Genomic DNA, 24,987 nt, shown 5'->3' with positions numbered 1-24,987 from the left:
CAAGGCGTTGGGGGAGGGATGCTGCTACTGCATGAAAAGCCTGGTCTTGCAGAGTCTCCTGAAGTTCGGTTAGCATGTCCTGGGTGTGTCGTAGGAGGATGGGGAGAGTGCTCCAGGTCTGGGTGGTGAGGAGGGAGAACGATCTGCCACCGGAGGTCACTCTCCGAATGCGGGGTAGTGTTGTGAGGGCGAGGTTGGCAGAGCGGAGCTGGCATGTTGGGGGTGTAGAAGCTGAGTCGTCGGTTGAGGCATGCTGGCCCTGTGTTGTGGAGTGCCTTGTGTGTGTGGGTGAGGAGCTTGAAGGTGATCCTCTTGTTGACGGTGAGCCAGTGCAGGTCTCACAGGTGGCGTGTGATGTGTCAGCTGCGAGAAATGTCGATGATCAGGCGTGCAGAGACCTTTCAAATGCGTAGAAGTTGGTTCAGGAGTTATGTTGAGCTCTTGGGTTTGGACTCCAAGTGCCTTTCGACACCTTGTCTTTCAGAAGCCGAGTTTTGAGTGCGAATTCTGCGCTTTTAAAGTGGATTCTGGGGAGTTGCCTCTCTATCCACCTGATTGTATTGTAGTATTGTATGGCATATTTATATAGCGCGAAAACTGTCACCCAAAGGGTATCCTGGCGCTTTGACTTTGACCAGCCATACGCAATGTTATACTGCCTGGATCTTTACGCTATCCTGGGGAAGAGGTATGTTTTTAATCCTTTTTTAAAGGAGGAGAGATCCTCCTTACTTCTCAAGGGCAAGGGTAAAGCATTCCACAGTTTAGCTGCGGCGAATCTGAGAGAGCGTCCGCCCATCCGAGTCCTCACAATTTTAGGGATTACCACCAAACAGGCTGATGAAGAACGAAGGGGTCTGGTAGGAGTATACCAGGAAAACATCGCCTGCAGCGAAGACGGCCCCTGACCATGGAGGGCCCTAAAAACTAGACATAATGCTTTAAAATCAATGCGCTGGGCGATTGGCAACCAGTGAAGGTCCATAAGCGCCAAGGAAGAAGAATCAAGACGCCATCTAGAAAGAGCCAGCTTAGCTGCCATATTCTGCACTCGCTGCAATTTACCCACTAGGATGGCTGGCACACCCAGAAGTAGCACGTTGCAGTAGTCAAGCCTGCTTAAGATGATACTACGCACTACCTCTGGGCGGGCATGAACCGGGAGCAAAGAGAGAATCTTCCGCAATGTTCGGAGCAGCATCATACACGTGGCCACAGTTTTGTTGACAAACGCGTCTAGCTGTAAGTTAGATTCGAACATCACACCCAGATTCCGAGTTGAGTCTGCCGCTAACCCAGTGCCCTGGGAGGAAGAAGGCCAAAAATCGAGTGGCAGAGGCCGGGGGATGCGATCCATTGAGCAGTGCAGTACCTCACTTTTTGAGCCGTTAAATTGCAGGGAATTCAGACTCAGCCAGTCCGCGGTAGCTGTCATACAGCGATGGAAAGTCTCCTGCGACACAGCATCCCTACCCTCGAACGAGAAGATAAGTTGCGTGTTATCGGCATAATTGATGACCGCAATGCTCAAGGACTTAATCAGTCTGACCAGGGGACTGAGGTATAGATTAAATAGAATAGGGCTAATGGCCGACCCTTGAGGTACGCCCTGCCCCACTTTCTTGATGTCAGAACGGTAGGGCGGGAAGGCTACCACCTGGTGTCTGTTACAGAGATAAGAGACCAACCAGTCCAGGGCCAGGCCAGATACCCCAATCTCTTCTAGTCTCCTGACCAGAATGTCATGTCTGACCGTATCGAACGCGGCTGACATGTCAAGCAGCACTAGAAAGGCTGCCGAAACAAGGTCGACACGCGAACGAAGGTCATCCAAAGCGGTAACCAATGCAGACTCAGTGCCGTGGGCTGGCCTGAAGCCGAACTGAGCCTCGTCCAAGCAGATGTTAGTCTCTATAAAGCTGGACAGATGTTTAGTCACCAGTTTCTCCAAAATCTTAATTGGTAAAGAAAGCAATGAAATAAGCCTGTAGTTCGCTGAGTAAGTAGGATCCAATGTATCCTTCTTCAGAAGTGGCGATACCACGGCAAGCTTCCAGCAGTCCGGAACCCGAGCAGTACTGAAGGACCGACAGCAAATGGCATGAAGGGGGGGGGAAAGCTCCTCAAGGAACAGTTTCCAATATTTATGTGGTAGCGGGTCAAAGGGAGAACCCGAAGAGACCCCGTCAGCTACTAAGCAAAAATCCTCAAAGGACGGGAGGGGGAAGCTGTTCAGCCGGGCTTGCCCACCATCCATATCCAAGGTCCTGAGGGTAATCACTGGTGCAGAGTTAGGCGTAGCTTGGGGATCAGGGGTGACCGGAGTACCAAGATTGCTCAAGATGGAAGCGATCTTGTCCTCGAAAGCCTTTGCCAAGGAATCACAAAGCAATTGGGAGGCCATAATGTAATTGGAAGCACAGGCAGGGCGAGAAAGATCCCTGACTATCTTGAACAAGGCCTGAGATTTATTCGCTGCTAGCAATAGCGTCTCCTCAAGGAAACTGGCTTTGGTGCACTTAATCTGCGTTTTGTAAGCCGACAGTGCCTGTTTAAAGAGAGCCTTATCAGACTCAAGATACTGTTTCCTCCAGGCACGCTCCGCCCGTTTACACTGGAGCTTCAGTGGAAAAGCTCCTTGGAAAACCAAGGCATGGCCTGTTTGGCCCTGCCCCTGATTTTCCTGATTGCACTGAATTCAAGTTTCTTAGCCTCAACTGTCGCTCTTTGGTGAGCCATCACGCTGAATTATTTGACCTTTTGATGGACGAGGACCCAGACGCCCTCTTTCTCACAGAAACCTGGCTTTCCCTGGAAAAAGTGGCAACGCCATGGTTAGCCCTCCCTGAGGGATTTACCTTAAATAGTATCAATAGAGAGGAAGGGAGAGGAGTTGGCATTGCTGATAGCTAAAGAAGCTTACACCGTTAGTTTGACCAAGGAAGGAATAGCGGGTTGTGAAAGTGCTTTGTTTAAAATTAGGCTCAGCTGCAACCTGACTATGTCCGGTCTTTTAATATACAGACCCCCTGGGCCTTCCGGAAAAATTCGGGAGGACCTAGTGAACAAAATTGGTCAAATGGCCAGTAAGGCGGCAAATTTTACCATTGTGGGGGATCTCAATCTGCATCTCGAGCTGGAAGGAAAGGCCATGATCACCAGTTTTTTAGCGGATCTGGAAGCCTTCCAGATGCTGCGACTTGTTCTTGAGAGTACACACCGGGCTAGACATTTGCTTGACCCCATCTTTTCCAACTTGAGTTGTTTAAAAACACTCTCCCCGGTCCCTCAGACATGGACGGATCATTCACTAATACCATTCTCTCTACAGTGGCAGGGTAGAGGGGATGTGGCCCATCCAGTCCCTGTGGAAAAACGGCCCTGGCACAAGTTAGACCAGGAGATATTCCCCACGTGGTTAGCGGGACACAGACCCCAGCTTCCTCTTGATGTTGAGGGGGCGCAGTTGCACTTTCAGTACTGGCTGGTGGCTGGTCTTGACAGCTGTATCCCAGCCAAGCGGGGTGGGAAGGGACGTGGGCCTTCAAACCCATGGTTCACTGACCTACTAACTCATGCAAAGAAGGGGTGCAAGCAACTTGACTGCGCTTGGCGCCGCTCCTACGAGGCTTCTGCCAAAGTAGTATATAGAGCGGCGGTCAAGGAATACCATAAGCTCATCCGCAAAACGCGGGCTGAGTTTGTAGCCAATAAAATCTTGTCCAGCTCCAATCCAGCCAAGACTATTTTCTCTTTGCTTAAAAATATAAAGAGCGCTGGCGAGATTAGTGCCGCCCCCGTAGCCACGAACCATCAATTTGAGGCCTTAGTACTCCACTTTGTGAATAAAGTGGAGTTGATCTATCAGGACCTCTCCAAAGGGACTACCCCGGCTGAGAACGCTGTGCCTGTAGGGACGGACATCATGGAGGACAACTGTTTGTCAGTCTTCCCCCTCCTGTCACCCCAGGAATTTAAGGCCCTTTGCCTGAAAATTAAGTCTGGCTCTCCATCTGACCCGCTGTCAGCAACCCATTTTCGTCAGCTCCAGCCACTGATTGCCCCGGTGGGTCTAGAATTGGCCAATTTATCTTTGAAACTGGCCTCCGTCCCTAGAGCGTGGAAGCACGCAAAAGTCATCCCACTGACAAAAAAAGCCTTCGTTAGATCCGGAAGACCCTGGTAATTATCGCCCCATATCCCAGCTGCCTTTTATGGCTAAGTTGGTGGAGGCGCATGTGAACTCCATCCTGTCTAAACACATTGACGAGCGCAATATCTTTGACTCTTCCCAACATGGGTTTCGCCCTCGTCATAGCACTGAGTCAGCCCTCCTGGTTGTAACGGAGTCCATCCAGAGCAGGCTGGATATGGGAGATTCTACAGCCTTGGTCCTACTGGACCTAAGCGCCGCTTTTGATACAGTGTCCCATGCGATCCTCCTTGACTGCCTCGGGCGACTGGAATCAGGGGCAGTGCTTTGGACTGGGTACGTTCCTTCTTGATAGGGCGATCCTTCCAAGTCTCAGTGTCACCTTTCCATTCTCAGGACCATACCCTATGCCATGGGGTGCCTTAGGGTTCTATTTTGAGCCCATTCTTATTCAACCTTTATGTGAGTCCCTTGGCGGAGGTGGCTAGAGGCAGGGGGTTGTCCTTGGTGTTGTATGCAGACGACACCCAGCTGGTGATCGCCTTCTCCAAAAACTGTCGTACCAATCTGGAAAACCTTAAGGAGGATCTGTCGGTCATCTTGAACAGGATGAAGGCTAACTGTCTTCAATTAAATGCCAGCAAATCTGAGATCCTATTGTTCGGCAAGTACCAGGAGCTCTGATCCGAACAATGGTGGCCTGACCATCTCAGACCCGCCCCGTCACCCAAGGAGGCTGTAAAGAACTTGGGTGTTTGGTTGGATACTGGACTGACTTTCGAAAAACAGACTCGAGTTGTCACCGCTACCTGCTTTGGGCTCTTGAGAGGATTGAGGCCCTTGCTTGGCTTTTTTCCTCCCAGTGTGCGCCAAACCATTGTGCAGGCCTCCATTCTTGCTAGGCTTGATTATGTCAATTCTTTATATCTGGGCGCCAACAAAGCCTGTATTAAACACCTGCAGAGGGTCCAGAATGCGGCTGCACGTATGTTAGTGGCTCTACCAAGATCTCAGTCGGTGGCACATGTGCTTCCCAGGCTACACTGGCTGCCCATTGAAGAACGCATTCAGTTTAAGGTGCTATGCATCTCTCATAAAATCTTGATGCACCAAGCACCTACAGGGCTTTCTGGTCTATTGATGCACTATATGCCCGGGCGTGCTTTGAGATCTGCCAATCGTGGATTTGTTTGTGTCCCCCGAGTCTGGAGAGCAAGGGCGGGGGGGCGTTCGTTCGGCCTTTTGGCGGCCAAATTGTGGAATTCCCTCCCAGCAAACATTTGTGACATCCCTCATCTTTTATATATATATATATATATAAATATATATTCCACCGTGCTCGTTCACACTCAAAAAGAACGATGTCCAGTTCAGCAATAGTGTTCACAACTGGAACACTATTGCTGGCCTGGACATCATTCTTTTTGAGTGTGAACGAGCACGGTGGAATTTGTTGGGATTGGCGATCCCGTCCGTGGCCTGCCGCTACAAGTGGCCATTGAATCTTTTCGCCGAACTCTGTGGTGGATTTGAATCAGAAGCTTTGGCCTGCCTTCTTTTCCTCATCACTGAGCTATTTATCCCCGGAGGGACGACCCTGGAAAGGCCGGATACATGGACTGACCCCGCTAAAACAACACCGCGGAAGCAGTAACGTCAAATGCTGAGCCAAAAGCAGAATTAGACGCGAAATCTTCCGTATACTAAGGTGAGCGGAGGAAGGGGATCCCGGGATTAGCATCAGTTAAAGGAAGGCAAGCGGAAGTCCGTTGGCGGTGTAAAGATTTGAGTACACGCACGGGCAGTGTCAGTAACAGGGGCGCACTGATATTCTGAGCGCATTGATTTATGATTGCAATATAATCATGGCAGCATCCAGAAAGACTCGTGAGAAAGGGAAGTTGTTCCCGAAACGCGTCGAGTAGGGCTGTGATTAAAATCCAGTTGTGAACACTATTGCTGGCCTGGACATCGTTCTTTTCGAGTGTGAACAAGCACAGTGGAATTTGTTGGGATTGGCGATCCCGTCCGAGGCCGCCGCTACAAGTGGCCATTGAAGCTTTTCGCCGAACTCTGTGGTGGATATAAATATATATATATATTTTTTTTTTTCCCATCAATTTTCCGCAGACATAGCTGGCACCAGAAGAATACCGGCTGTGGAGAGACAAGGTCCCAGGAATTAAACGATTCTTAAATAAAAGACCCACAGACAAGGACCAGGACCACTATCCACATCTGAGACTCCCAAGTTAACCTAATTCGAGAGGAGAGCATGTAATTCGATAGGCAGTGACCAACTCAGGAGATCAAAGTGACCTAGGAAGGCATACGGCGGTTGTAAAAGAAAAATTGATTCCAGTAGACTGTGGATTTTGAAATAAGAGGAATATACACACAAACAATTAATCTGCTGATGTGCCGGCTATCAATCAGCAAGAATAAGCTTTTAAGTCTTAATACACAATAGATGCCGATACTCACAAAAATCGAAGGGACGAAAACGAATGAATAGAATAACATGAAATAAGGATATTATTTAAATGGTAACCATAAAGTGCCATTAAATACGAGAGACATATCGTACAGTCTTGAAAAAAATGGTATATATCTACTGAACCATCGAAGCGCGTCGACGCCTATACCAGCACAACCACAAGACCAAACTTATTCCTGTAGACAGGACATTTTTAGCAAGTCCAGGTTTCAGTTAAATATCGGTCGTTGTCTGATGTGCAATCTTGATGACAATAGTGTCGATGTCTGTCTCTCTCATTGTGTTTTTCTGTTTTCTGTAGTTGACAAGCACGATAACTAGTCTGTGTTTTGAAATTTAATGTGTTTTGTAGTTGATCTATGAAAAACCTTTTTAGATACATATAATTGTGATATATATTGCTGATGTTTTTAATGAAATTATAAATTGTCCTGTGGCGTTTTTAAACAATTTACTGTATTGTCAATGGAACTTCCACTCCCCCCCCTTTTAAAGCAAATAAAATGTGAAAACCTTTCTCAAAACAAACCTTGTTGTTTATGCATTATATGTGTTAGGTATTGGTACAAATATATGGGCTTACATTGAAGTTGCTCCTCGCCAAGGGATACCTTGTTATTTGACCAGCCCTCATCTTTTGACATTTCGCAAGTCTGTAAAAACCTGGCTGTTCCCTATTGTTTGTGGAGAAATGTGGCTCAATGATTGGAGCGGCAGACCCTGATTCAGAGGTCTAGCCCGGGACCAGAGTTCAATTTCCCGCCTCGGCGGGTCTTGGGCTCAAAAAATTCCACGGACCTGATAATTCTCGCCTCGGTGCCTATTCCAATCATGGAGTCCCACTCTGCAACTCTGGGCAATAACTTGCTTAATCTCCACAACGGCCCCCACAACGCTAAGGATGCCTGGCCTCCACCTTGGGGGTGCCCAGGAGTGGACGCCTCACAGGGAAAGCCAGGATGGGTTCCACAGCGGTATTCGTACAAGCGCCTTGAGACCCTTGCGGGTGAGTAGTGCGCTATACAAATATCAATTTACATTTACATTGTTTGAGGTTTAGCCGCTTCTGTGTTTCTCTATCTTTTTCCTTGGGATTCTGGATGCGCTGGCACGCCTCGTCGCTGAGGCAGCCACCCGCATTATAAATCCGCTATAAATAAATAAATAAATTGTTGAGGGGCCTGCAGAGAGGGCGTATTATTTGGCCAACCTGATGCTGCTGAGGGCCTGGGAGACCTTTCTCCTTGTTTCTGTGGGGATCCAACTGTATATCCTGCAGAGCATGCAGAGGGTGTTGAAGCTGGAGGAGCAGATGGCCTTTACCTGCATTGTCACGGAGAAAGTAGATTTGAGAAAGAAGCACAGGTTATGTGCGTGGTTGGTTTTTGTGCTTTTACCTGTGCGGTTGTTCATCAGGAGTCGTCACAAGCTGAGGATGCGGAGCCGAGGAAGAGGACTTCCATCTTGTCTTGCTCCAGGTGCCTGTACTCCATCCACTCAGTGATGGCTCTCATTCCTACATGGAGGTTGGTTGTGGCGGTGAGGGGGCCCTTGGTGAGGGAGAGGATCAGCTGGGTGTCGTTGGTGTAGGAGATGATGAAGAGGTTGTGCTGTCAAGCAACGTGGGAAAGCGGTGACATGTAGCCTGTTGAACAATGTTGTGCTGAGGGATGAGCCCTGGGGCACGCTACACATGATTGTGGTGGATTCATAGTTGAGAGGGGGAGGCGGATGCTCTGGGTTATGCCGGAGAGGAAGGAGGTGTTCTGCTGCAGAGTCTTGTCTCATATCTCTGCGTCGTGGAGGTGTGTGCATAGTGTGCGGTAGCAGACAGTGTTGAAGGCAGCTGACAGGTCCAGGAGGATCAGGGACGCTGTTTCTACGTTGACCAGTAGGGCCCTGATGTCATTGTTAGCGGCGATGAGGGTAGTTTTGTTGCTGTCGTTGCCTAGGTGGTCTTAGAACGAGGGCCTTTTGAGGATCAGATGAGGTGATGGTGTATGCAGGTGGCGTTCTTGGGTGGCTGCGTAGCTGTCCGTTGTCTGTACACGGTGACATTCCTCCTCTGGCTTTTGGCACGTTTGCTTGGAGTCCTGGAGCTCCTCAGTGAACCTGATGGCTTACTTGCTGGTGTGTCTGTTTGAGGGTTTTGTGGTTGGGGAGTTGGTTGGTGCAGTCATTGAGCCACTGTCTGAGGTTGCAGGAGGTGGGGTGGGGGTCGGCATGGTAGCTATTTGGGCTACGGGCGAGGGTGGTGGTTAACTAGTCCCCAGTGACTCTGCCCCAGCAGTGGCGGGGGATCTGTTGTGTGCGGTGGTGTGTGGTGGGGTGCCCGACGGTGAAGTGGATGCGTAGATGGGCAGTCCAGTGGAGTTCAGTGGTGTGTTTGAAGGAGAAGTATGTGGTTGCGGAGAAGATGTGGTCAAGTCTTTTGCCGACAGAGTGGGTGGGTGTTGTGAGGAGTAGTCTGAGTCAGATTCTGACGACGAGGCTGTCAATCAGAGCAGTGGAGTTGGTGGTGGTGTTGTTCCCAAGGTGGAACTCCAGGTCCCCGAGAAGGATGTGGAGGCAAGGGGGTGTGTACTGACGTAGTAGGCAATGTAGTAGCTAAACTGTGACCGGGGTCTGGGGGTCTGTACACAAATGTTACTCTGAGGGTGGAGTTGGGATCGGTGTGGATCATGAAGTGCATGTGTTCAGCGTTGCTGAGGATGTCGCTGGTGTTGTTTGAGACTCTGAGAGTGCTCCTGTGGAGGACGGCAATTCGTCCTCCTACTCCTTTAGTGTGGTTCCTGCAGATACTCTTGTAGCCGTCCAGGATGGCAATGCCGATGTTGTGTGCTGAGGAAGTGTTCAGGCAGGTCTCCATCAGGAAGGCTACGTCTGGGGATGTTGTGACAAGTTGGTCCCAGAGTTCAACGGCGTGTTTGCGGGCAGAGTGTGTGTTGAGAAGAATGGATCTGAGGTAGTTGGGTTCTCACCCGGTCGGTGGATTAGTGGATCGGAAGCTGGTAAAGCTGCAGATCCAACATGAGAAGGGTCCTTGTTTGTGTTCCAGTGACGGTCGGAAGCAGGTGTGTTATTGTCCTCTGTTGAGTGTGTGGAGCCTGCTGGCATCGTAGTGGCATTGTGTTTTGTGGAATCTATGTGTGCCAGGCGTGCTGGCGCTGTTCGTGGTCCAGGCGCAGACAGGCACAGATAGGCATGCATAATGTGCGCCTTAGGTTTCCCTGCGATGTGGACACACAGTGGCTGCCATAACAAGGGGAGGTTGGAGGGAGGAGCATCTGTGATGGGTGTAGGAGAGTAGGGTCTGCAATCCTATGATCACCCAGATTTTTTTGCTTTTGTTTCACTGGTTCACGACTTTCTCTGGCTGTGGGCCTGCCAATTAGACCCACAGCCTAGCTGTTCTCTCGCTAAATTGACATGTGTACCTTAGGTGCATTACCCAATTGGAACTGGGCCACCTTGTCAGACCCCGTAACGCAGGGCATCGGTGTACCCAGGGCCTACCAGGGGCTGAAGCATGTATTATGCCACCCCTGGATAGCCATCTAAATCTGACACAACTGGCTGCACGACAGCTGGGGCAAGGTGGTGTAATCACCCTTTGCTTTAGATATAGTACCCCTATATCTAACCCCGAAAGTGGACACACGGATTCCTATCAGCCACTCCTATGGCAGGCCTTGACAATCCTGAAGGCAGAGTGCGTGGAATCGTGTGAATTGGCGCTCTGGCATGAGCCGAGCCCGGTTGCAGCTTGCGGAACCACGTCCCAACGGCTGTTCCATGATAACGCGTACCATATACTCTTTAATGCTAACTTCGGTACTGCGTTATCAATACATGTCGAGTAAGGTGTCATACGAATCGGGATACTGACCCCTCACCAATGCTGGCGACGGGGTTAGCATCCCACCCTTCTAGAGGGGCACGACATGTACGTAACTGTGAACCCCGGTTAAAGTTAACTGAAGCCTCAGCTCCACAAAATGGATGCTGCCACCACAGACACGAGTCTGACCTCCTGCTGCTGGGAGTCCTTCCAGCGAGGAGAGCTTGGACAAAGGGTTTCCTGTCCGGGGCGGTGCTCGCACCATCCCAGACAGGGTTTTGTGTATCCTGGGTAGGCAGGGCTTTACAGGAAGGTGACTGTGGAGTGGCACCCCGGTGCTCACTACGCATCTGCCGGCTAGAACCAGTTCCAGGGGCACACCAGCCCCTGGCCTGGGGAAAGTCCGGCATGGGAGAGGGGTGTAACCACCCCCCTTCCTGGTCCCACCCCTAGGGCAGGACCTAGTCGCGTACCCACCCCTTTCTTTAGGATAAAGGCAGGACGGGGACCCTTCCAAATTAGATCATCTTTGATTCAAGAAACTACTTTCTACGAAAGGAACTCTCGACTCTTCTCAAGATTTCTCCCTTGTGACTAAGGAGTAGTCACCCTGCATCCGCAGGCACCATCTAAGAACTCTGCGGTTTGCTGCACGTCCTTCCTCAGGAATCCGACTGCCCAGCTCGACGAGAACCGGCTTCCCTGGCACCTCTGACCTCTACCCACATCGTCAGCTCAGCTGAGATCGGTGGGTGCGACGAGACCTCGAGGGACCGGCCATCATCAGAACTGCACGACTTCTATCCAGCACGACCGCCGAGGGATCCTCTGGTGAGTGCTTTGGGGTCCGAGAAGCCCCGACCCTGAGCAGCTCCAGCACCGAAGTACAGCCTCCCAGCATCTCCACGATCTGCGTGGGGCCCTTCTGCTTTTTGCTGCTCATCACGTTGTCTGGCTACTAGCCCGCTGGCTTGTGGCCTTCTCGACGACGCACAACAACAACGCTGCTGGTCTGGTTGCTCCAGACTGGCCCTTGCTCCCTGCTAAGAGAGGAGCACCCCGGACCCTCCTGGTCCACTTAAGACGCCATTTTAGGTTTACCACGTGGGCCTGAATTTGCCAAGGCTTGTTGCCCCAATCCTGGGCCCAGCGACGCCGACAGCATCAACCATCGTGGGACAGCTCGCACCTCCATCCTGGTCGCCGACAACGCCTTCGGGTCCGTGAGATCTGCAGAGCACAGCGTCGCCCACTCACCTAGTCGAGGTGACTACCCTCCGGTACCCTCCTGGTGCCCTCTGACTACTGGCTAGTAGTTACAAACTTGGTCCCCTCTGCTTTCAGGTGTCATCCATCTTCGATCCAGGCTTGGATCTCTTCGAACTCTCTTCACTGGTCGCCTGCCAGCAACTCCTTCCTTCAGGCTCCTGGTTCGTCAGCGAGGATTCCCGACGTCTGTAAAGACCTATGCAGCCGCAGCCCCTGGGCAAGGTAACTTCGGCATTTCGGTGCCCCAGCATAGCCTCATTATCTAAGGGTCCAGAGTCACTGTCGTTTCCGACTTATCTTATCGGGTTCGCCCGAGAACACTGACTTTCCGTGCCCTCGGGCATTTGCGTAGATTGTGCACTTGAAGTATTTTCCTAAGAATTTTGTTGTGTGCTTAGTACCCTGTCCTCATAAAGAGTACAGGGCTGTTGTGACTTAAAATAAATACACTGTTTATTTTCATAACACTTGTGTGGTGTCCTTTCACTTGGTGTTCAAGGGGTATATGTGATGGTATAACAGCTGGCTTAACACGCCCTCTAGAGTTTAGCCCGAAGACTGCTCGTATCCACGCTACTAGAATAGCTGGTCTAAGGTTGACTTACAACCAATCACCATAAGGGTCGTTTGGACTGATGCATAGTGATCACTAGAATAGTGAGCACTGCATATCAGGCCAACTTCTCACAATGGGTGGCGGGTAAAATCGCTGTGCGTGGAGGCGTGGCGCAGGGGATGCTGCTGCGGGAAGTGAGGGCCGAGATGTGAGTGAAAAATATGTAAACAATACATGGCTAAATAGTGAAAAGGAGGAATACTACCAAATCAAGCTGAAGGGGGCACAGTGGTCAAAATAATCTTACATCTGTAAACAAGGTACCGAAGAAATTTCAGAAGGCAGACAGTGGATAAGGTGCACAGGGGTTAAAACAAGAGTACACGGGCTAAGATGCTGTGCCCACATTTATCAGATAGAGTAATCTAGCAATGTACCAACTCTGGCCCACTTCTATTGTTGATAAATACATGTGTGATAACATGTACAAGTCAGTCGCAGTACACAAGTAGTCAGTGGCGTCACTAGGGGGGTTCGGGGGGTGCGGACCGCACCGGGTGACACCATCACATGGGGTGACACCGTGCAGGCCTGTCAAGTATCACCATAGAGCTTGACACTAACGCATTTCTGGCAAATCTAACACCTGTGCGTGCGACCGGGCCGGCAGACTTCACTTGCCAGTGCTGGCTCAGTAACGGTTAAAAATCTCTCTGTGCCGTGCTACAATCTTACAATATGTCCTTTGCTTCCTGGAGACTCGGGGGCCTGCCCTCAGCAGAGTTGTTGCGTTGCAGGCTCTATGGCGCCGTGGTGGGGGGATGTGACCTCATGTCAGTCAGAAGCGGCGGCGGGAGACTGCTGCCTGACACAGGACATGCTGCTCTGTGTGAATTCCGCTCCGACCGTGTTCAGCCTGCTTGGAAACGGGACTCACTCCTCTCTGCTGTGCAGTGATGCACTCTGACTCCGAGCGCCCGCGCTAGGAGGTGCTGGGGGAGGTCCTGTGAATACCCACACCAGGACGTGAGCAAGTGCCGAGCAGGTCCTCTGAACGACGGCGCCAGGAGCCCAGTCAGGGTAAGGGTATTATACTGCACGGTCGGGCCTCGAAGCCCAGCTGAACCCCAGCCTGTGCCTTGTGTTGCACGGTCACCAGTGCAACGTTTATCTGAGGAAAACACGTATTTCCTAATGACCGGTTTGTGGTTCTTGGCATTCTGAACCTGTGTTTTAAATGTCATGATTCCGTTATGAATTTGGTATCAGTGAACCGCAAATGGCGAATGCGTTATTCATGAGTATTTTCATCATGTTACACCAATGGATTCACTGTGCATTTGAAGGTTTTGCATTGAACACTTGGGTTTCATCTTGTAAATAGCAGCCATGTTATTCGTTGCCCTTACAGTAGGCTTACAGTAGGCTTTTCCCCATGGCAGAGCAAGCATTTAAAGGACATAACCTTAGCATGGGTTTGTGCTGACTTCTGCATGACCTGACGACAGCTGACCCTGTTGCTTGAGGCTAACCTCCCAAGCCAGTTCCTTGTTCAGCAGCTGGCGCAATAAAGTTCAAAGAGCAGGACATGTCCGACCTTTTATGGCACCATTCCCACAACTCCTACCTCCGTCCCATCTGTTGCTGCCTTTCCTTTAAAGACATGTTCATCGATCTAGTTGAAGGGTTTTATGGTGGGTTTGTCCGGCCTGATGGAACAGGAAACCAAGCATGTGTGCAATTCTTTTCTTAGCCTGGACTCATCCTGAAAGTGGTGCTTTGTATGCACGTCCTGGGAATTTCCAACATAATGCACTTCAAAGCAGGAATGTGTGCTTAAAGCGAAATATTCTGTATAAAAGGCCTGTGCGAAGGCCATGCAGGCAGACTCTCTCATCCAGTTGCTTTAAGCGTGGCTGGGCGACGGAGCCTCACAATTAATGATAATAAAGATGTCTTTTCATATTTCAGATTCTGTGTTGATTTCTTTGCCACTCTTGAATGGACTACTTATTGGTAAGACCCCTGAGAAGGAGTATTGTAAATATTTGTTTCTTCAGTTGGCGCCCAACTCGGGGGCTCATCATGGAAGTGAATACCTGGAGGAGAGTTTTTCAGAGAAAAGAACTATGCTGGGGAAGGCAAGACAGGAATCTACTAAAAGAGGTACTCTGTGCACGGAGGTTCTGGGGGATTCTCTGTCTTTGCGGCCTGGCATATTTTTGATTTTTCTGACTTAAAACTCTCCAAAAGATGTCACTCCTGACTGAGCAACCCTTTTTGGCGCAAGTTTTTTAGAGAGACTGTTAGTGCAGTTAGAAATTGGCAGTTAGAATTTGGACATCTATTTCTTTGATACAGCTGTGATAAGTATTTAAGTGGGTCGCTCCCAGAGTCCTTAGTAGTTGACACTTTGCTGGTGCTTTTGTCGTATGCACCTTTGCGAGTGTTTTTGTTGTTGACGCTTTGCTAGTGTTTTTGTCGGTGACACTTTGCTAGCGTTTTTGTTGTTGTTGTATTATTTGACGCCTGCAGACGCCAAAAACCGAGGGTATTTGTTCTTTGCAGGGACTTGGTAAATCCCGTAACCCTTGAAGTTTGATGCTGGATTAGTGAGCTATAAGATGCCTGATCTTAGCGAATTTGAAGCTTTGTATTGGCCAACTTTGTATGCGCTTGAATTAGCCGGTTTATCTAAATAGGTTAGATTTACAAACATATTTCTTCCTTGGTGATTTTGTATCTGCAGGGAATTAAAATATGTAATAATACATAATAAGGATGCTTTACTCTGTATAATTTTATGAATGGATATGCAGAACGATTTTTGGTGTTCTGCCAGCTGCAGCTAGTAAATTGAGTGTATTTTTGGTTTTTACACTGTTGAGCAGTGTTTCTTGTAAATATGACTTACAGCTACGTATGGTCCGGACTGTCCTGTTTTTGTCCTGAGTGTTTATTTGTGGGTTTTAATGTATGTTTGAATGCGTGGTTAAAATGTGTGTTTACATGTCTATTTTGTTTGTGAGTTTTGTTGTACATTGCGACGACGCGATTTACAAGAAATGGTTGGAGAGCGCTGTATTGTGTGTCCTAAATGTTTTCAACACTTTCTGTTTATGTCTGAAATGTGCTCAATGTGTGTGGTTCACATTTAATGGATTTAAATAAGGCCCCAGCCAAAAACGAGGTTACATGTTTTTGCAGAAATAAATGCATTTACAGCGTTTTTCACTTAAATGCACTGTATTAAATGTTCACAGGCAAAACGTTTTTAGCTGCAATATATTTGATAGGAATGTTTTTTCAGCCAGCATTTTTTGTAGTTAAACACGGGTGGAATTTTGCATGATGGCCCTTTTACATTAAAGGGGCCCTAGACAGTGACGCAGAAAGTGACGCAGAATTTGACGCTTTTTAAATTAGGCATATGCGCTCAGGTTTGTGAGTAGATGCTTCTAAATAATAGACAAGGAATGTAGCGGGCTCTTATATGTAAAAACAATCACAAACAGAAATAATTGGGTTTTATTAGAAGACAAAAAATTATTAATTATGGAAAAATAATTCATAAAAATTAGTGCTACCAAAATCGTTTTCTAATATTCATAAAGCTTGACACTCATGCTATGACCTTTTAGCATTAAAATGTGATTTGCGTTATGTTGCATCACTAAAATGACGAGAATCCATGTGTATAAATTCGCTTGCCATAGGCGCAAGCAAGCTCATTTTTATAACGTATAAATTATTATTTTCAGATACCTGACTCTTGGATTATGTAATAGACTTTCTAGTGATCCATATTCTGCAAGAAAATTGTAAAATATTCATTTTGTAATGCCCAGAATCAGAAAGTCGATTTTGAGTAAATTCACTGTTTAAACTGCATTTTTGCTTTCCTTAAAGTGTCTCAGTCTTAAGCAAATGCATGCATTTAGGTTTTGACATAAGGTTGTGCTTTCTTGTGATTCAGTGGGTTAATGTGCCAGTACACAAGCTTGTTTTAATATCAGGATTGGAGGTTCTACTTTCAAGCTAGGCCTACGGACAGTTTGCTTATTTAACACTGATGAAGTGTGTGCCATAGGATTGCAACAAGTAATTACTCTAAAAAACTGGTCTGTGTGTCTTCAGCTTTTGAGACAAATTGACAGTGAATGTAGTCTAATAATATGGGAATTGTGATAATTTTAGAGCCTAAAAAGAGACATTATTTTTTTAAAATAGCTTGAATTATTGTTGATTAGATCCAGCCTACTGGCTTTGTCAGCTCCACTGTGGCAGAAGCTGGGGGCTGGGAGAATTTGCAACAACTGGCTCAGCGCGCTCGCTGAGATGTTCTCTTTTAAGTGTTTCCCCATAAATTATGGAGAAGGCCCCTCATGTGTTGCCATTTACAGCCTTTTAATTAGGCCTTTGTTTCCGAGGAATGCAGAATGACCTCTCTGCAAGGGCTGCTAAAAGTGAGGTTTCTGGTTTCACCGTGGTAACATGAAAGACCTTGATTTAAATGGGGAAATGAAAAGAGGTTTCTTTAAACATCATGATTAAATGCTACATTGTGTTTCCAGATTAAGGGAAATAATGTTTGCTAGCTGCGTTTATTTTACAGAAAACGAAATGATGCATCCAGTGTTGGATAAAAATAACATGCAGCCTTTTTCACACAATTTTGAAGGTTATAGGTTACAGGCCTACGTTCAATACAGATTTGCTCATTAACAGTTAAGTAATACACAGTTATTTTTTGTGTATGGTACAATGTTTTGTGTTGTGTATTTTTCTGTTTTTGCCAACAGATTTGTCATGGATTGTTCTTAAGAAGGGAAGACACGTGAGTTTGACTAATTGACAAAAGATGTGTTTTTGCGTCATTTCTTTAACAAAAAAAATGTACATGTTTCTGTTTGAGGTATTTACAGCTGTCATGACATATTATATTTTGACAATTGATCTACAACTGCGTTGTGCTCAAATGTCAAACGCTGGGTGTAGAGTTTGTATGGAGTTTGGACCTGACAATTTAGACAGGCCCAAATATTGGGTTTTTGACTGCAGGTTTAAAGTGCATAAAATACACATGCCATGGTGCTGCATTTTTGTATGTTTGTTCATGTTGTTACCATCACAAGTTCTCCTGTATTGGATGAATTTGGTATAATGATAAATTTCACAGATATGGTTTGCATACTGTGAGGAAGGATGGCAGCACTTTTACCAGTGCATGCCTACCTTTGGCTATACATTTGGCTGTATTGAAAATAAATAACTAAACAAATATAACAGGTTCAAAGTGTATCACCTGATGTTACGTACTGCACATTCCCTTAAAGGAATAGGCAGCCCTAAATTGTTACGTATCCTTGATTGGACCTAAGGATAGAATTATAGATCTGTGACTCACGGTGACCTAATTTTTATATTGCGTTATTTAATAATGTTTTGTTTCCCAAATAGCATATGGCTTTGTCCCTTGAAAGGAAGCCAGGTTTCATTTTTTTTCCTCTCCCTGAAGAGAGAACAGGAATATAGAATTAGAATTTGTGTAACTTTGGTCTTTTGTGTATTCCCCGTTCTCTTGGTGCTGTGTTACATGCCTGAGGCACCCAAGCACACTCTTGTTCTTCCTATAGATTTTTCTTTTGTTGTTCCGCCCCTGACCAATGCCCCTGACCAATGTCGCATTATGCTTAGTTATTAGGCATTTTAGTTGTGTCCTAATTCCATTTCCCCTTTTCCCATATTCCTTTCACCAGTCAGCCCATTTATTATTATGAGTGTATTGTTTATGTGCACACTTCTAGACTGTAGTTATGTATTAGGGACCCCCCATGTTATGTAAAATGTTTTTTTTCAGACTGACTGTCAAGGTAGTGATAGGCTGGTTCCAATGTCTATTTTTAATTTTTCAGCTTTCTTGCTGCTTTAATTTTTGGTGGGATTAGATGTGTTCTAAACATGCAAATACCAGGACTTTCTAGTGTTTGTTCTTTGTCTTCACATTTGATCATTAGCCTTTTATATTGCATAGTGCATTTAATGCACATTTTTAAAGGGACTTTTCTTCATGTCTTTGATAATGTGAATGATGTTATCTTTCTATTCGAGATGTTCTAGATAAGGAATTTAGGAACACCTAGGCTTAGTCATTGAGGGAACACATGTATTTACCCCATTAGACAATGCCACTATGTGAGGAAATTCATTTTGATAGAATTCCTGTGTAGCTATAGATGACAGAGAATAATGAAAAGAACATACCTGAAGATTCTAAAGATACTGTTTTGCCCTTTTGCCTTTGCTCTTGTATTTTATGCTCATGGCACATTGTCACTCCCATGCAGATTGTAGGTCACCTGCTTGCCAGTCCTTTTGTTAAAACACATGAATTGTTTTTGTGCTTGATTTGAAGGAAACTAACAATTGTGTTACATATCCTGCATCATTAACAGGTCCTGCTAAGATCTTCCAGAGTTAAAGGAAGAGTGATTCCCTGCAGACCTGTGATCAACACTAAGCTCACACCCCATCAGTGACCGCTCTAAGATGAACAGATTTCCTGGCTCTACAACAAGAAAGTCGCGAACGATCATCAGCGCGACATCGGTGATTCCTCCAAGGCAAGGCATTTGATTTGCGAAAGGCGTTGCAGAAGAAAGGAGGAGCTGATTCGTTTATTTGTTGTTTGGGCTCTGTACCTGTTATGTGCTGGAAACCTCTGTCAGTGTACATTCCCTTGAGCCATTGGCCCGAGTTTTGGCCACATTCACACTTTTGCTTTGCACCAGTGGAACGGCAGTGCACCCGAGCATCCACGTTTAGAAAAAGGCACTACATTCTGGTGCCCAGGAGAGAGCAGCTTGAGCGTCCTCTGACACTAAATGATGAGTGTTGGAGCCTGAAAGTGCTGCTGATTTTGCTAAGTAGTGCTTGGATCTGCACGAGATGCTTTGTGCCCTTGATCAATAAACAGCACATCATTTGTAGTGTCTGCCACAAGAAGAGACACTGGTGCATTGTTTTGAAACACTGAGACTTTCGAGTGAGCTGTGAGTGTTTTCCCCGAGCGGCACTCCAACTAAACAGTATTGTCTCCTCATGAAAGGCCTGACTTGAAGAGGCCCAACGCGAAGAAAAAATTGGAAGCGGATCTGATGGACTTTGGGTATTTTCTGTGAGCTTGTATAGACTTGAAGTTTGGAAACAGATTTTTGCTGCTTTGCTGGCATTGTTTTAAAGTATTTCTGTTTAGTAAGAGCAGAATAAAGTCCACTCTCTGTGGAAAAGTATCCCTTTTTCATCTGAGAGCATTGATCAGGAACACCATTGTTTCACTTAAACATATAATGAATTACTGAAATGCGTAGGAAGCAATATAAAACGTTATTAGAAAATTCTAGGATTTGCTGTCTGCTTAGGACTGTGCAAGTATTACGCATTTGACCTTTTGTTGTTCTTTTTCCCTTGCTGAATTGTATTATGTTTTTTGTTAAATTTTTGATTGGTTACCATTTGCCAGTTGCAGGGTCACGTAGGAGTACAAATGGTTCAGTTTGTGACCTGAGTAGTGGCAGTAGGCCTGCAGGACTTGCAGTGTCCCTATGACCTGCTAATAATCACAGCTGATGTACTCTACCAAGATTGCGTGAGCGACATTAGAAAATGGAGATTGTATTGAGGAATGACGATAAAAAGCAGGAGATGAAAAACAGACATTACAGAATATTGTTCTTTAAGTGCAGTATAGCTCTATCTATTTTAATACTTTAATGTATTTTATTGGCTACTATATTTTGGTATGTTTCCCCCTACACTATTGACGTCTGCACCAACTTCCCAACATACTCTTTCTTTTTCTTCACATGAGTTTCATATTTTACCTGAACATGAACTGGTTAGGTCAGAGTTTACTGATAATTCCTTTTGGTACAGTATTTACATCAACACCAGCTAGTGATGAATATAGCCATGTATAGGTTATTGCCTATGTAAGGGCAAAAGGATGCTCTGTGGTTCTTGGCATTCTGAACCTGTGTTTTAAATGTCATGATTCCGTTATGAATTTGGTATCAGTGAACCGCAAATGGCGAATGCGTTATTCATGAGTATTTTCATCATGTTACACCAATGGATTCACTGTGCATTTGAAGGTTTTGCATTGAACACTTGGGTTTCATCTTGTAAATAGCAGCCATGTTATTCGTTGCCCTTACAGTAGGCTTACAGTAGGCTTTTCCCCATGGCAGAGCAAGCATTTAAAGGACATAACCTTAGCATGGGTTTGTGCTGACTTCTGCATGACCTGACGACAGCTGACCCTGTTGCTTGAGGCTAACCTCCCAAGCCAGTTCCTTGTTCAGCAGCTGGCGCAATAAAGTTCAAAGAGCAGGACATGTCCGACCTTTTATGGCACCATTCCCACAACTCCTACCTCCGTCCCATCTGTTGCTGCCTTTCCTTTAAAGACATGTTCATCGATCTAGTTGAAGGGTTTTATGGTGGGTTTGTCCGGCCTGATGGAACAGGAAACCAAGCATGTGTGCAATTCTTTTCTTAGCCTGGACTCATCCTGAAAGTGGTGCTTTGTATGCACGTCCTGGGAATTTCCAACATAATGCACTTCAAAGCAGGAATGTGTGCTTAAAGCGAAATATTCTGTATAAAAGGCCTGTGCGAAGGCCATGCAGGCAGACTCTCTCATCCAGTTGCTTTAAGCGTGGCTGGGCGACGGAGCCTCACAATTAATGATAATAAAGATGTCTTTTCATATTTCAGATTCTGTGTTGATTTCTTTGCCACTCTTGAATGGACTACTTATTGGTAAGACCCCTGAGAAGGAGTATTGTAAATATTTGTTTCTTCAGGTTACTCACCGGTAATATTCATTACTCCGAGTCGTAGCCCTCCCCGTCCCAGTCCTTACTAATGAGCATAGCTCCTCCCACCAGAAACTCCCAAGCAACTAAAAACCCATCCCTTCCCTCCAGGCCACACCCACACCCGAAGGCATATAACCATGTGACCCGCCCATCCACATCCTGTACTACCAAGCACAAGAAGCCGAACAGGGAGGGAGGGATGGGAACCAGGACTGGGACGGGGAGGGCTACGACTCGGAGTAATGAATATTACCGGTGAGTAATCGGTCATTACCTCCTCGTCAGCCCTCCCCGTCCCAGTCCTTACTAATGAGCAGATACCAAAGCAAGAATCGGCTTCACATAGCAGAAAAACAGACTCAAGCGGCACAAGCAGAAAGTCACACAACCCGAGCAGAACGCAAGCCAGCGATCCCAAACCCAGGAGACACAGTCCCACATACCACTCAACGACTACAGGACATAACAGCACGAGGAGAACACCCAGCAGCATCCACACAGAACACGGCCAGGGAGCCCCAACCCGGAAGCAAGCCCAACGAGCAGCTACCCCAGAGGCGAGGAACCTCGAACCGACCCAGGCGTCAACACACCACAAGCCCAACAGCAGGCCGCACAGCCAACACCGCCACTGACGGAGAGCAGCCACAGAAGGCCCCAGAACACGACCAGCCAGCCTAAAGGCAACAAAAAGGGAACACCACCCCATAAAAAAAGGCACAGCAGGAAGGAGGCACACCGCCAGAGCCCGCACAACCGCCAAACAGAGCAGCAGCACCCAAACCCCAGTAAGAGGTACAGGACAGAAAACAGGCAGAACCAGAAACTCCAACAAGGAGCAAAGGAACGAAAGAACGGCGCCAGGAGGAAACAACCCCCCAACCATCCGGACGCCAAGGGGCGCACCAGCCCAACGCCCGAACCCCGAAAGGCCAACCAACCGCCCACAGAGCTCGCAGGGAGGATACAGGCCGACCCAAGTCGAAGCCAAACACCCAGAAACCCAAGACAAGCCCCGGAATCCAATGCAGACACACCCTGTGTCGGACAGCAATCCAGGAAAGAAGACCCCATGACAGGCACAGGACAGGAGAGGCGAAGGGCTCCCGAACCGAGAAAAAACTCAGCCAGAACACCCCAAAGCCAGGAGGTCCAGACACACCACAGCCAACCCGCAAGTGGACCAGACACCCCGAGACATAGGGGAAACAACAAGGGACCACCGGCAAACACCAGCAAGGCCCCACCGTCAGCCAAAACAGAGGGAGCCAAGGCCACCCAGACCAAACCGGAGCCTCCAGGACAAACGAGGCCCGACCCAGTCCAACCCGCAGCAGGACCCACGGAACTAGCGCAAACGGGGGAAATGCACACAGCAGACCTCCGTACAACAGAAGGACAGGGCAACTACCCCGCAGACAGAGCCTGACCAAACCAGAGAACAACCTCAACCCAAGGCACTCCCCGGAGAAGCAAAACAGGCCCAACCACGAGACACCGAACCTGGACAGCAAGAGGCATAACTCGGACAGGGAGGGAAACACCCCACGCAGGAGAGCCGCCCCGGGAAGAAACCCCCCCCGGGAGACGAAAAATCCAAGGGGCCACAAGGAAGATAATGCCCCCCCCCCCCCTCCCGGCCGAACAGCCGAACCGTCAAGTGAAGCCATCCCAGCACAACAAAGGCGGACGACCAAACACACCACCAGCACACAGTCCGACAAGACCCCCCCGAACCTCAGGGGAACCAAGGCAGAAAGAGGCCAGGCCAACCGAACCGACCAAGGGACAGACTGAAAGCACAGGCAATCAGGAATCAACCCCAGACCAGAGCGAGCCAGCGCCACCAGAGGCACAAGAGCAGCAACAGCACCCCGGGCCACTAGAAAGCACCCCATGAACGCAACAGCACCCGGCATACCCAGGCGTCCTCCCAACCAGGCACCAACCAGGCCAGAAACAGCAGAACCCCAGATCCATCAAACAAGATCAGGTGCACCCAGGCAAGCAAGGCCAAAGGCACAACACCCCCATGGGACACCAAGAAAGCAGAGGCAGGAAACGAACCCACCGTCCAGCGGGAACCTGCGACAGCAGAGGCACAAAACACTCCACAGAGCCCCAGAGCCCAGGTCAGAGAACCAACGTCACTCAGGACCCAAATGGATAGCCCCGCAAGAGGCCCAGTGCAAGACACGCCAGGGGGAACAAGAGCCACCGGGCCCAAGGACAAACCACACAGCAGCAGGAAACAGCCGCCGAACATGGAGCCGCCGGGGAGTAGAGGAAGACCGAGCCCCCAACCACCACCATAGACTGCGGGGCACCGTCAGGAAAACCCCACCAACCTAGGAGCCGAAACCACCCCACGCACAGCAGCACAATCCAAACCGACGCAGGAGGCAGCAAACACCCAATGAAAGGGCCCAAACCGGAAGGAAAGAAGAGGAAGAATCAACCCACCGAACAAGGCAGGGAACACCCGGAACCCCCTAATAGGCAAAGAAGCCGCGGGAACCGGCCTAAGAAGAATGTGTCCCGGAGAACCAGAAGGATCGACGAGGGAGACACAAGCGTGCAGCCGCCAGAACCAGCACCGGACAGCAGACCCCAGAAGGGCCCCGGAACCGAAACAGGAGCGAGTACACCCCCCGACCCTGCCGAAACACAAGCACTCACAACACCGCCCCCACAGAAAGGAGACCCGAGCCCTGCGCAAAGAGCCCGCCACAGTGCCTGAGAAATGGGAAAAAGGGGCAGCACAGAACACAGCCAGAAGCCCAGCCCAACAAGGAGGGACAAGAAGAAGAGGAAGCACCCAGTAGACCCTGGGACAAGAGGAAGGAAGGGACCCCCCAGCCCCAGTCCATACCCCCAAAGGGCAGGGCCACCAAATCAGAATGAAACGCCGCCCAAAAGCAGGCGCACAACCCCACGGATCCCAAAATAGTAAAGAGCCCGCGAAGGGAAGCACCATCAAGGGAGTCCCCCAAGCAGAACCGTCCTCCAAGGCAAAACCCAGCGAGCAGACACAGAGGACCCAGCCACCGTCGCCAACGCCCCAAGGGCTACAAAGGAAAAAGTCTGCCCAGAAATGCCACTGCAGTCCCAACCCGGAAAAAGAGGCAGAGGGACCCACAACCAGCAAACCAGCACAGAAAAAACGGACAGACACATAAAGTGACCGACCCAAAAGCCAGGGCAAGACGCAGCCCGGACCGCAAAACCAGAGGAAGTACAAGCCAGCCTCAAGGTCCCCCATCCCGCAAGACCACAGGAGAAAAAGGAACCGCAACCACGGACACCACCAGGCACCGAGACGCCACACCAGCCACTGGGAACCACCCACTCCACAGCCAGGAAACCCCAGGAAACCACCGCAAAGGAAACCTCATTGCCAGAAACCGGGGAAAGGCATGACTGACAACCTCCCCCCACACCCCTTTAGCAGGAACCGAACCCATGACTAGTGAGAACCACCATCACCACAGGCACAAGACATACCACCGAGCCACAGTTCCAGGCTAGAGATCCAGGAAAAGGGAGGCCCATAAGCCCCAACAACAGGCGAATGGAGAAACGTCTACCGACCAACCATCCACCAAGGGCCACGGAACCCAAAAAGCGTCCCGAGCATGGAGCAGAACACCACGAAGGCACGTCCAGACCATGCCCTATGGAAGGAGCAGTGGAAGACCCAGCGACCACCACCTCCCCGTTACAGCGGAGCCCAAACTACAGAACTCCATAAGGGGAACAGAACAGAGAAATTAGAGCCCAGATCAAGCA

Source organism: Lissotriton vulgaris, chromosome 1_1 (genome assembly GCF_964263255.1).
Source record: "Lissotriton vulgaris chromosome 1_1, aLisVul1.2, whole genome shotgun sequence".
NCBI classification, from domain to species: Eukaryota; Metazoa; Chordata; class Amphibia; order Caudata; family Salamandridae; genus Lissotriton; species Lissotriton vulgaris.
This window is presented reverse-complemented; position numbering follows the sequence as displayed.